This window comes from Harpia harpyja, unplaced genomic scaffold (genome assembly GCF_026419915.1).
Source record: "Harpia harpyja isolate bHarHar1 unplaced genomic scaffold, bHarHar1 primary haplotype scaffold_39, whole genome shotgun sequence".
Lineage (NCBI taxonomy): Eukaryota > Metazoa > Chordata > Aves > Accipitriformes > Accipitridae > Harpia > Harpia harpyja.
In genome coordinates, this window is record NW_026293320.1 from 1821567 (window position 1) to 1832834 (window position 11268).

The 11268-nt window shown below is 53.6% G+C and overlaps 1 non-coding gene across 1 annotated transcript; it reads left to right on the forward strand.

Moving 5' to 3' along the window:
- Positions 1 to 857: 857 nt before the first annotated feature.
- On the forward strand, positions 858 to 930 carry TRNAF-GAA (transfer RNA phenylalanine (anticodon GAA)). The gene has a single exon. It is a non-coding gene; the product is annotated as a tRNA-Phe (tRNA).
- Positions 931 to 11268: the final 10338 nt, after the last annotated feature.

An 11268-nucleotide genomic window follows, 5' to 3' on the forward strand; every position in this document is an offset into this window, starting at 1 on the left:
GTTCCAGCTGCCTCCAAAATGCACCCACCACTGGCCAAAACCTGAGCCCATCAGCAAAGCTGGGGGAACCTCTGTGAAGGTATATTTAAGAAAGGACACAACTGCTAGAGTGGGAGAGGAGCGAGGAGAAAAAGTGTGAGAAACAGCCCTGCAAACACCAAGGTCAGTGAAGAAGGAGGAAGTGCTCCAGGTGCCAGAGCAGATGGTCTCCTGCAGCCCATGGAGAAGACCACAGTGGAGAAGGTAATCCCTGCAGCCTGTGGACGACCCAACACTGGAGACGTTGGATAATTCCTGAAAGTACGGTGGCTTGAGGAGAGCCCATGCTGGAGCAGGTTTATGTCAAAGGACTGTAGCCCATAGGAGGGACCGCATGGGAAAAGTGTTAGAAGGAAGGAGCAGCAAAGAGGAACTGGTATGGACTGACCACAACCCCCCATTCCCCACCCCCTGCACTGCTCAGGGGGGAGGAGGTAGAAGAGTTGTGAGCTAAGGAGGGAAGTTGAGCAAGGGAGAAAAGGGTGGGGAGAGGCCTTCCATGGGGAAGGAGATAAGGTCTTCCTTATCTCCACCAGCCCCACACTTCTTCCACCCTCAGCCTTTGCAACTGCACATGCCTGGTCTGCCCACGTATCTTTGCCACTGTCACGTTTGTACAAGGCCCACACACATCTTGACACACACCAGTGTAAGCTGGCCTCCACCAAACCTAGAGCCCAGCTGGCCTTGGAGACAGAGAGGGGCCGGGTCCCCTCTGCCCAGGGCTGGGCACAGCTTTTCCCTGGGAACCTCCCTGAGGAGCTCTCCTCCTGCGTGTCAGCCTGTGGCCTGGCACGGACAAGGGCTGCTGGGGCAGGGCTGAAGTAGCTCAGCTGGGAGAGCGTTAGACTGAAGATCTAAAGGTCCCTGGTTCAACCCCGGGCTTCAGCAGTGATTTGCTCCCTTTCATTTTTGCACAGCCCATCTGCTGCCTTCCAGCCTGCCCCAGCCCTGCTTGCTCCTTCACCCCTTGTCAGAGCACTGTCCCTGCCTTGTAGCTGCAGATCTGTGGCGAAGAAGGAGCCTTCCTCCAGCACCAACAGTCCCCAGCCTCCCCCTGGGCAGGACTCTCCATTCAGTGCTCCTCTGGGGTGCTCTCCAGCTGTCCCTCCTTCCCTGCTCCACACGGATTGGGATCTTTCCTCTGCTGGGTCTCTGCAAAGACCCCCTCTCTCTCCTGCTTGTCATTCTTGATGGGGCACAGACTGCTCCCATCCTCATACACCTCCTCCACCTGCTCCTCAGTTCCCAGACCTGAGGCCACCATCCCCCCAGTCCCAGGGAGAGGCACTCCCTGGAGCTGAGGCCTCAATGGCAGCATCCTACCTCCAGAGGTCTGTCACAGCCAGACCTCTGATGTGCCCAGGACAGCTGAGAAAGCCGTGCTGAGGATCAGCCACTGTAGTGCCTGGGCACCAGTGTTATTTAGTCACACGCTGTCTCGAGCAGAGTTTCTTGGCCCCGCTGCAATGATTGACGAAACACCTATGTGCTCCTCTCTGGGCATCAGCAGGGAGATACAGAGCACAGCAGGATCCCTCTGGGGCCCCACATGAACATTGCTCTGCATCAGTTCAAGCCTAGTGCAAGGGCACAAGTTGGGACACAAATGCCAGCTGTGGCTCCCCTGCGGTCCAGCATGGAAGGTCACCAACTCTCACACCGTGTCTTCACAACAGCCCCAGCTCAACCACTCCATGTTATTTTTATTCTCCAAATTTACCCTCTTCTGCATGTCCTGGCATCACATACACTTCTGTGTTCTCCATCCCCCCAGCACCAGACCCAGGGCCCACAGCACAAGTGTCTCAGTAATCCCCAGTTCCCTTACTCAAACCTCCTCACCCACCAGACTGCACTGCCCAGCCCAGCTGCAGCCCCTCACAGCCGTCAGTCCCTGCCCAGAAAAAGAAAGAGCTGCTCATGAGCAGCTGGGGTCTGCAAGGGCCCAAGGCAGCAGGAGCAGCCCATGGAGACTGGGGTCCTGGCAGAGCCATCAAAGGGGCAATCCCAGCCCGTGTGCCCCAACAAGTGGCTCAGCACCCTGTGCCAGGGCAGTGGGGAGCAGAGCTGCCTCCTAACCACTGTGGGAGGTGATCCATGGGCCATGATACACCCTGGGGCTGGCCAGGGTGTTCATGGCATGATGGAAAACTTAGGGCTTACTTCTGTGGGGCTACAGCCCAGGGCTCGCCCCGACACAGCAGCTCTGCCACGGCCTCGGCCGTGTTCGACCAGCGTGGCCCAGGCAGAGCCTAGGGGAAAGAACGACCAGGGAATGCCGGGATAAGGAGATGGGTGCTCTTGCTGGGGTGCATCACAGGAACTTGCAAAGGACCATTTTGATGGAACCTGTGGCTGGCGGATTGGAACTGTAAGCAGGAATATTCCCCAGGGACCATGGGCTTTTGCAGCCCCACAGCCTGACCCCAAGACTGCTGTCCCTGAGATGTGTCCCTTCCCCACCGCCATGTCTTTGTGCTCTTCTCCCCCCAGTCAGCCTCGGGGAGACACCCCGACACCTGGGCAGGCAAGCACCAGCTCTGGCTCAAAGCCCCAAAGGCTTTTAATAAGAACAGCGTAAAAACAGGGTCCTAAAAATAGAGGAAATGCCCAGCTGCTTCTGCTGCCTGTGGGAAAAGGGAGACGGTTCCCTGGTGCTCACGGCTCTCCCAGCTGCACAGACCTCTCCTTCCTCCTGGCTGCACCCAGCCCCACGGCAGGGACGGGCTCTGCTTGCCCTGGCATCAGGGACTGTTGTGCACTGAGCTCCGGTGTCACAGCCGTTGTGTCCTCAGGGGCATGTGCCTGAGACCCCTCTTCAGCATCGTCATAGCCTGTGCTCTCTGGGGACAGGCACCAGGCATCTGCCTCAGCTCCAGGGGCCCCAGCACTTCTCTGGGAGCGCAGGTTTGCCCCTGCAAACAGCAAGGCAGGCCATTGCCCATTTGCCCCCTGGGGTGCCCCTCCTGGCCTCTACATCACCTTCCTCCCTTCTCCTCACCAGTCCTGAGATGTTCCGCTCCCTCTCCCACCTGCAGACCCCCAGGAAAATCTCCTGGGACACGTTCCTTCACCCCAGGAGGTTGGGCGCTCTCTCAGGACAGCACCAATTCATCCAGCACCCAGGAACTGGCAGCGCTTATCTTTCCCTCTCACCTCTGGGTGCATCCCTGGGCCCTGCTCCCTCCTCTGGTGCCCTGGGCATCTCCCACTCTCCCTGCCCAGACACAGGATCCTCCCCAGGGTCAGAAACCTCCCTGGCATCATCATAGCCATCCACTGGGTCACCTCTGGGCAGCACAGGGATGCCTGCAAGGAGAGGGGAGCTGGTGACAATGAGAAGATACACATGCAGAGCAGAGGATGGGAGGATATGCAGGGACACGAGGCTCAGACGGGGGTGTTGGCAGCACCACAGGAGACCCCCATGTCCTCCCCAACTTCAACAGTGACACTCAGTGACACCGCTGTTCTTCACATGCCTGCAGGGAGGAGGCAGCCACTCCTTCCCACACCCTATTACCTGGTGCTGACCCCAGACCATCCTCCTCCTCGCTGTCCCCAGGGTAGGGCTGCAGATTGGTCAGGAACCCCTCTGAATAGGAGCCTGGAGAGAGGTGCAGCAGGTGCCATGGGAGTGCACTCTGCTGACCCAGACTGTGGTCAGTGCTTCTGGGGACAGGGGACCCACAGAGCCAGGGCTGAGTGAGGAGGAGGGCTCAGGACTCACCCTGCCGCCCTGGGACAAACCCCATCTCAAAGGGACTCCCAGAGCTACCCCAGGACAGCACCTTCCCTCAGCCCTCAGGTGTCACCCAGGGTGCGGGGGCAGGCAGAGAGGGGCTGTCCCCCACTTGGATGGGAGGAACTGGTGGGGAGGAAGCTCCTCTCTTGGGCCCAGGACCTGGCTGCTCTCCCCACAGACCCCACAGCCCCAGTGCTGCAGGGACCATTGGCCATGGGACTGCAGGGGGTCAGCCCAGAGTGGGAGGCAAGGGGAGAGAGACAGAGACCTGGCCTCCGAAGCCGGCGCTGGCGGCGTAGACCTGGCCTCCATAGCCAGCATCGGCGGCGTACACCTGGCCTCCCTTGCTGCCGCCGGGGGGGTAGACCTGGACTCCCTAGCCGGAGCCAGCGGGGTAGACCTGGCCTCCCAAGCCGGCGCCGGTGGGGTAGACGTGGCCACCCTAGCCGGCGCCAGCGGGATAGACCTGGCTTCCCTAGCCTGCGCCGGCGGGGTAGAACTGGACTCCCAAGCCGGCGCCGGCGGCGTAGACCTGGCCTCCATAGCCAGCATTGGCCGCGTACACCTGGCTTCCCTTGCTGGCGCCGGCGGGGTAGATCTGGCCTCCCTATCCGGCGCCGGCGGGGAAGACCTGGCCTCCCAAGCCCACACTGGTGGCGCAGACCTGGCCTCCCTAGGCAGTGCCGATGCGGTAGACCTGGCCTCCCTAGCCGGCGCCGGCGTGGTAGACCTGGCTTCCCTGCCGGCGCCGGAGGGGTAGACCTGGCCTCCCAAGCCCACAACGGCGGCGTAGACCTGGCATCCCTAGCTGGCGCTGGCAGGGTAGACCTGGCCTCCCAAGCCGGTGCCGGCGGGGTAGACCTGGCCTCCCAAGCGGGCGCCGGCGGGGTAGACCTGGCCTCCCAAGCCGGCGCCGCCGGCGTATACCTGGCCTCCATAGCCGGCGTCAGCGTGGTAGACCTGGCCTCCGTAGCCAGTGCCGGCGGGGCAGACCTGGCCTCCCTATCCGGTGTCGGCGGCGTAGACATTCCCTCCCTAGCTGTCGCCAGAGGTGTAGACCTGGCCTCCCTAGCTGGCGCCGGCTGCGTAGACCTGGCCTGCTAGCTGGCGCCGTCGGGGTAGACCTGATGTCCCTAGCTGCGCCAGCGTGGTAGACCTGGCCTCCCAAGCCGGCGCCGGCGGGGTAGGCCTGGCTTCCATAGCTGGTGCCGGCGGGGTAGACCTGGCCTCCCAATCCGGCGCCGGCATGGTAGGCCTGGCCTCCGAAGCTGGCGCCGGGGTGTAGACCTGGCCTCTCTGCCGGCGCCTGCGGCGTAGAAATGGCCACACTACACGGTGTTGGTGGCGTAGACATTGCCTCCCTAGCCGGCTAGGCGGGGTAGACCTGGCCTCCTTGCCGGCGCCGGCGGGGTAGACCTGGACTCCGTAGCCGGCGCCGGCGGGGTAGACCTGGCCTCCCTAGTCAGCGCAGGCAGATTAAGCCTGGCCTCCCTAGCCGGCGCCTGCGGGGCAGACCTGGCCTCCCAAGCCGGCCCCGGAGTGGTAGACCTGGCCTCCCTGCTGGCGCCGGCGGGGTAGACCTGGCCTCCCACGCCGGCGCCAGCGGGGTAGACCTGGCCTCTCAAGCTGGCGCCGGCGGCGTAGACTTGGCCTCACTAGGCGGCACGGGCGGGGTAGACCTGGTATCCTTACCTGATGCTCCAGGGTAGGCCTGGCATCCCATACCTGATCATCCGGTGTAGTATCTCTACCTACACCGGAAATCCGGTCTAGTACCGGTACCGTTCGCCGGTACTCCGGGCTAGTACCGGTAACGTCCACAGGTACTCCGGGCCAGTACCCGAACCCCACCCCCGCTCCCCGCCCGGTACTCCGGGGTGGTAGCGATAACCCGCGCCGTTAATCCGGTTTACTACCGGTACGCCCACCGATAGTCCAGGGTAGTATCGGTACCCCCTGCCGGTACTCCGGGGTAGCACCGGTACCCCCACCGGTACTCCGGGGTACACTTGCTATCTGTACGGGCGATCAGAGGTAGTCCCGAACTCCCTATCTGACCCTCTATGATAGGCCGTCTATCCCTGACGTGCGGAAAACAGACTCCACAATCAGTGAGATTGTAAAGTAGGTATGTTTATACAGCGCTGGGCCGCACGGGGGGTAGTCCCACCAAAGTGGTGTGCGCCCGACTCGGCAGTTTGTCTCAAGTTTATACAGTCAAGTGTTACATATTCACAATACGCCTATACATATGCATGACCTATCCCCGCTCCATATTAAAATTAGCTCCGAGAGGTCATTTCCATAGTCTCCTCTCAACTGCGCTTGAGCAGTGCCTCTTTATGGTGGTCGTCTGGTGGTCGCAGAGATGAAGAGAGATGACTCCTCTTCGTCACCGCTAGTAACCTTTTTTCTTGCGCAGGCTCAGTGATTTCTTGGTATTCACCCAATCTGCAAGACCAGTCTTAGCTGGCTCTTGGGGCCTGCTCCTGCTTCTTATCAGGAGCTGTCTTTACCTCATTGGCTGGTCCTTGGGACTAGCTCTTCTTATCAAAGACTGTCTTTGCCTCAGCTAATTTCAACAATGGAAGCGCTAAACATCATCCTTCATCCCCCCTTATTATGTCTACTGAGATTCTTTTGACTCCCCTTGTCTCAGTCCCCCCTTTTCTAGAAAATAGTAAATTCTTTTACTATATCTAATCCTAGTACTTCTAATACATTGTTTCCCTATCTAGCATCCTCTCAAAGTATTTGTTGGTCTCGAGTTTTCGTCGTAACTGATTCTTTTTCCACTCACTGTAAGAGTCTCCTGTACTCTTACAGCACAAGAAGCCACACCGAACCATTATGCAAAGGACCACAGACGAGAGAATAATGATTATTATAGTGACAAACAATTGCTTCAACCATGCCAAATTTGGCAACCAGGAGGTTAATTTTTCCCATATCTCAGTGAATTCCCATGAAGTGTCATCTTGTGACATTAAATGTAAAAGCTGGGTTTGTTTCCAAATTTGAGAGAGATCTGTTTCTATTCGTCTTTTTTGGTTAACATAGGTGCAGCAGCGTTCATTAATTACAGTACACAGGCCCCCTTGTTGAGCGAAGAGCATATCTAGACCTAGTCGATTCTGGAGCACCATTTTTCCTAGGGAAGTGGTTTCTTCCTGGAGGGTCTTTACAGCATCGATTGTGGCATTATTAATAATTTCCATAGTGGCAGAAAGATTTAGCAGAGCTTTCTCTAACTCACTAACTCCCAATGATGGAATGAGCCATCGTACAAAACTATGAAAGCTAGTTGGTCTTTCCACTAGGGGATTGCTGGTGCGTTTTTGCCTTATTACTGGTTTCATATAAGCCCGTAAAAATTTTTTTGAATCATTGTCAGTCAAATATTTAACCGCAATGGTATTAGGGACTATGGTTCCTACGGCACATTGGCCAGTCCAGCCTAGAGGCAGCACTTTATATCCTGTCTGTCCACAAATCCAACACCATCCTAGTCCTACTGGAGTGGGCCATCCCCTGGGTCTAGTAGAATTATGCCCCCGGGTTCTTGCAACCCGGGTTTGATTGAAGTTCCACATGTTTGCGCTACCATATTTAATATATTCAGTACAATTGGGGTAACTCCCAACAAACACCTTGACTGGTCCACATCTAGGGTCCGTGCTATTACCTCCAGAATTCTTAGTTGTATTTTTCAGATGGCATCTTTGAACACACGGAACCCTTTGGGTTTCATTCCACAATTTGCTCAGATCTGTTTGCCATTGAAGGTTCTCAGAGGGTATTTCAGTGTACATTGTGAGGGACATGTTATTAAAAGCTGCTGCTATCACCGAGGTGTTAGAAAAAACTGTAGCAATTACGGGGTAGCCCTGTCCGAGACCCTTAGGAAAACGTGAACATATCCAGCAATCAGTTTGATTCACTATTTTTGCGATACTCTCGTGGAGTTGAACAAACACGTTCCCATCCCACGCTACACTCCTTGTCCCCATAGTTGCCCATATTACCGCGTAAAAACTAAGTGTCCATCGGATTTTGTGGTGACTTTCCATGGAGTTTTGGGTGTCTTTTCACTCTGGTGTGATGAATCCAAGCATTCCGTTCCTTGATCCTAATCGCGGTGAAGGAGGTAATTAATACTTGAAATGGTCCTTCCCACTGCGGCTCCAGAGTTTTTTCTGTAAGAGACTTTATATACACATAATCTCCTGGTTGTATATTATGTACAGGCCCATCCAAACCTCTCCCTCGAGTCCCTACCACATGCTTCCTGATTTTATTAAGTTGCTTACCTAATGCTACCATGTAAGAAGTCATAATTTCATCCCCCGCTTGTACAGACACCCCTCTCTGTATCCCATAGGGTTGTCCATACAGAATTTCAAAGGGGCTCAGTCCTTCTTTCGCCCTTGGTCTTGTTCGTATACGCAGAAGGGCTAAAGGGAGAGACTGAGGCCATGTCAAATTTGCTTCTTGTCCTCATTTCACAATTTGCTGTTTGATTAAGTGGTTCATTTTTTCTACTTGACCACTCGACTGGGGGTGATATGGAGTATGAAGCTGCCAATCTATACCCAAATGGCGGCTAATTTGTTGTACTATTTTTGAGACAAAATGTGGTCCTCTGTCAGAGGATATGGTTGCTGGAACCCCAAAACGTGGTATTATCTCTTGCACCAATATTTTAGTTACCTCCCAAGCTTTAGCCGTTCTTGTTGGGAATGCTTCTGGCCAACCTGAAAAGGTATCAGTTAATACCAATAGATAGCGATACCCCCCTTTTCTTGGAAGTTCTGTAAAATCAATTTGCCATTGTTGTCCAGGCCCGTTCCCTTTTCCAATCTGGCCCATTTCCGCCTTGGGGGTATTCTTAGGATTAGTCTGGAGGCAAAGATCACACTGTTGAGTCACCTGTCTCACCGTGGTGTATAAATTTCTAGCCACAATTTCTCTTATCAAATGATTATACAGAGCCTCTGTTCCCCAATGTCTTTTCCTATGTTCCTCCCGTATCAAATGCCATAATAAGCAAGAGGGAATGATTAACTTTCCCTGTGGCGTATGAGCCCACCCCTCTTCATTATATGACCCTTCTAAATCTGTCATGAGCTTCTGATCTTCCTTGGTGTATTCTGGCTTACCTTCTAGGGAAATCTGCCTATCAGGAATTAAGGCCCCTTCTGTTTTTACCTTTGTTTTGGCCACTTGTTTTGCCTCTCTGTCCACCAGCTCATTCCCTCTTTCCAAATCTGAGCTCACTTTCTGGTGTGCCTTAAGATGCATAATTGCTACTTTCTTAGGGAGCTGGACAGCTTCCAGTAACTTCAGAATTTCTTCTGCGTGTTTGATATTTTTCCCTTGAGAACTCAATAGTTCTCTCTCCTTCCAAATTGCTCCATGTGCATGTTCAACTCCAAAGGCATATTTTGAGTCTGTATAAATGTTCACAACTTTGCCCCGGGCCAATTCCAGGGCACGGGTTAGAGCAATTATTTCTGCCTTCTGTGCGGAGGTGTTCATAGGCAAAGCCCCTGATTCTATTACCTCTTGGCTGGTGGTGATGGCGTATCCCGCATGTCGATTACCATTTAGGACATAACTGCTTCCGTCTGTGAACCAAGTTTCCCCGTTTTCCATGGGGCTGTCTTTCAGGTCTGGGCGACTGGCGTATGTTGCTTCGATGGTTTCCAAACAGTCATGATGTACCGGTTCTCCTGTGTTCCCACTGAGAAAAGAAGCTGGGTTGACAATGTTAGTGACTACAATCTCCACATCATCCTGCTCTACCAATATAGCTTGATATCTCAGGAATCTTTGCGGAGAGAGCCAATGTCCACCTTTCGCTTCCAGTACTGCTGATACTGTGTGAGACACCAAATCAGTCATTTTCTGGCCCAGAGTAAACTTTCGGGCTTCCTGTATATTCAATATCACAGCTGCAACTGCCCGCAGGCATCCAGGCCAACCTTTTGCAGTCGTGTCTAACTGCTTAGAAAGGTAGGCAACTGCCTGTCGATACGGACCCAGGTTTTGTGCTAATATTCCCAGGGCAATACCCTGCTTCTCGTGGGAGTAAAGAAGAAACGGCTTACTCACATCTGGGAGTCCTAAGGCCGGGGCCGACATCAAAGCCTCTTTCGGTAGCTCAAAGGCTCGTTCGGTCTCCTTGTTCCACTCAAGGTGTTTCTGCTCAGTGGCTGTCAACGCATACAGTGGTTAAACAAGCAATCCATAATTATAGATCCACAATCGGCACCACCCCGTCATTCCAAGAAAAGTCCGTAACTCTTTTACTGTCTGAGGTCTCCGAGTTTGGCATATTGCCTCTTTACGGGCCTGTCCCAAAGTTCTCTGTCCCGCACTAATTTCATAGCCCAAATAATTCACTTTGCGTTGCATTACCTGTGCCTTTTTCTTGGATACCCGGTACCCCTGGAGTCCCAGGAAATTCAACAGACTCACTGTCCATGTCATACAATCTTTCTCTGTTTTGGTGGCGATCAGGATATCATCCACATACTGCAACAGCTTCCCCTCCTCAGACGGGGCTTCCCAGGATTCTAAGTCTTTTGCAAGCTGATTGCCAAAAATGGTAGGACTATTCTTAAATCCTTGTGGCAACACCGTCCAAGTGAGCTGGGTCTTTCGACCACTCTTGGGGTTTTCCCATTCAAATGCAAATAATTTTTGGCTGGCTTCATGGAGAGGGAGGCAAAAGAAAGCATCCTTCAAATCTAAAACAGTAAACCAAGTCAATTCAGGTGTTAATACGGTCAACAGGGTATATGGGTTCGCCACTACTGGGTAAAGATCTTCAGTTATCTTATTCACCGCCCGTAAGTCTTGGACCACCCGATATGAACCATCGGGCTTCCGAACAGGTAATATAGGGGTATTGAATTCAGACTCACACTCTTTTAATAATCCCAACTGCAAAAATTTTTCTATCACCGGCCGGATTCCTTCTCTGTCTTCCTTCTTTAGGGGATATTGTTTAATTCTTACCAGCTTTTGGCCTTCCTTGATCCTAACTTCAACAGGTGGAGCACTTTTCACTCTTCCAGGTGCATCGGTAGCCCATACCCCCGGGTACACTTGGTTTAAGATGTCCTCGTTAATGCTTCCTTCTAGGGGGAGACTGGTTAAAGTTAGGCTCAATATATGAATATATTGCTGATCTTTTACCTCCAGAGTAATTTCTCCCTTTTTGAATACAATTTTTGCTCCCAATTGTTCCAACAAGTCCCTTCCCAAAAGTGCCTTTGGGGAGTTGGGCATATATAAAAATTTATGAATGCCCCACTGTTTTCCTAATTTATATTCTAAAGGTTTACAAAAATATGCCTTTTCACTTTGGCCAGTCACTCCTTTCACCATGACATAATCATCTCCTAGGGGCATCAAAGCTTGATTCAGAACCGAGTATGTTGCTCCTGTATCTTCCAAAAATTCTACCTCTTGTT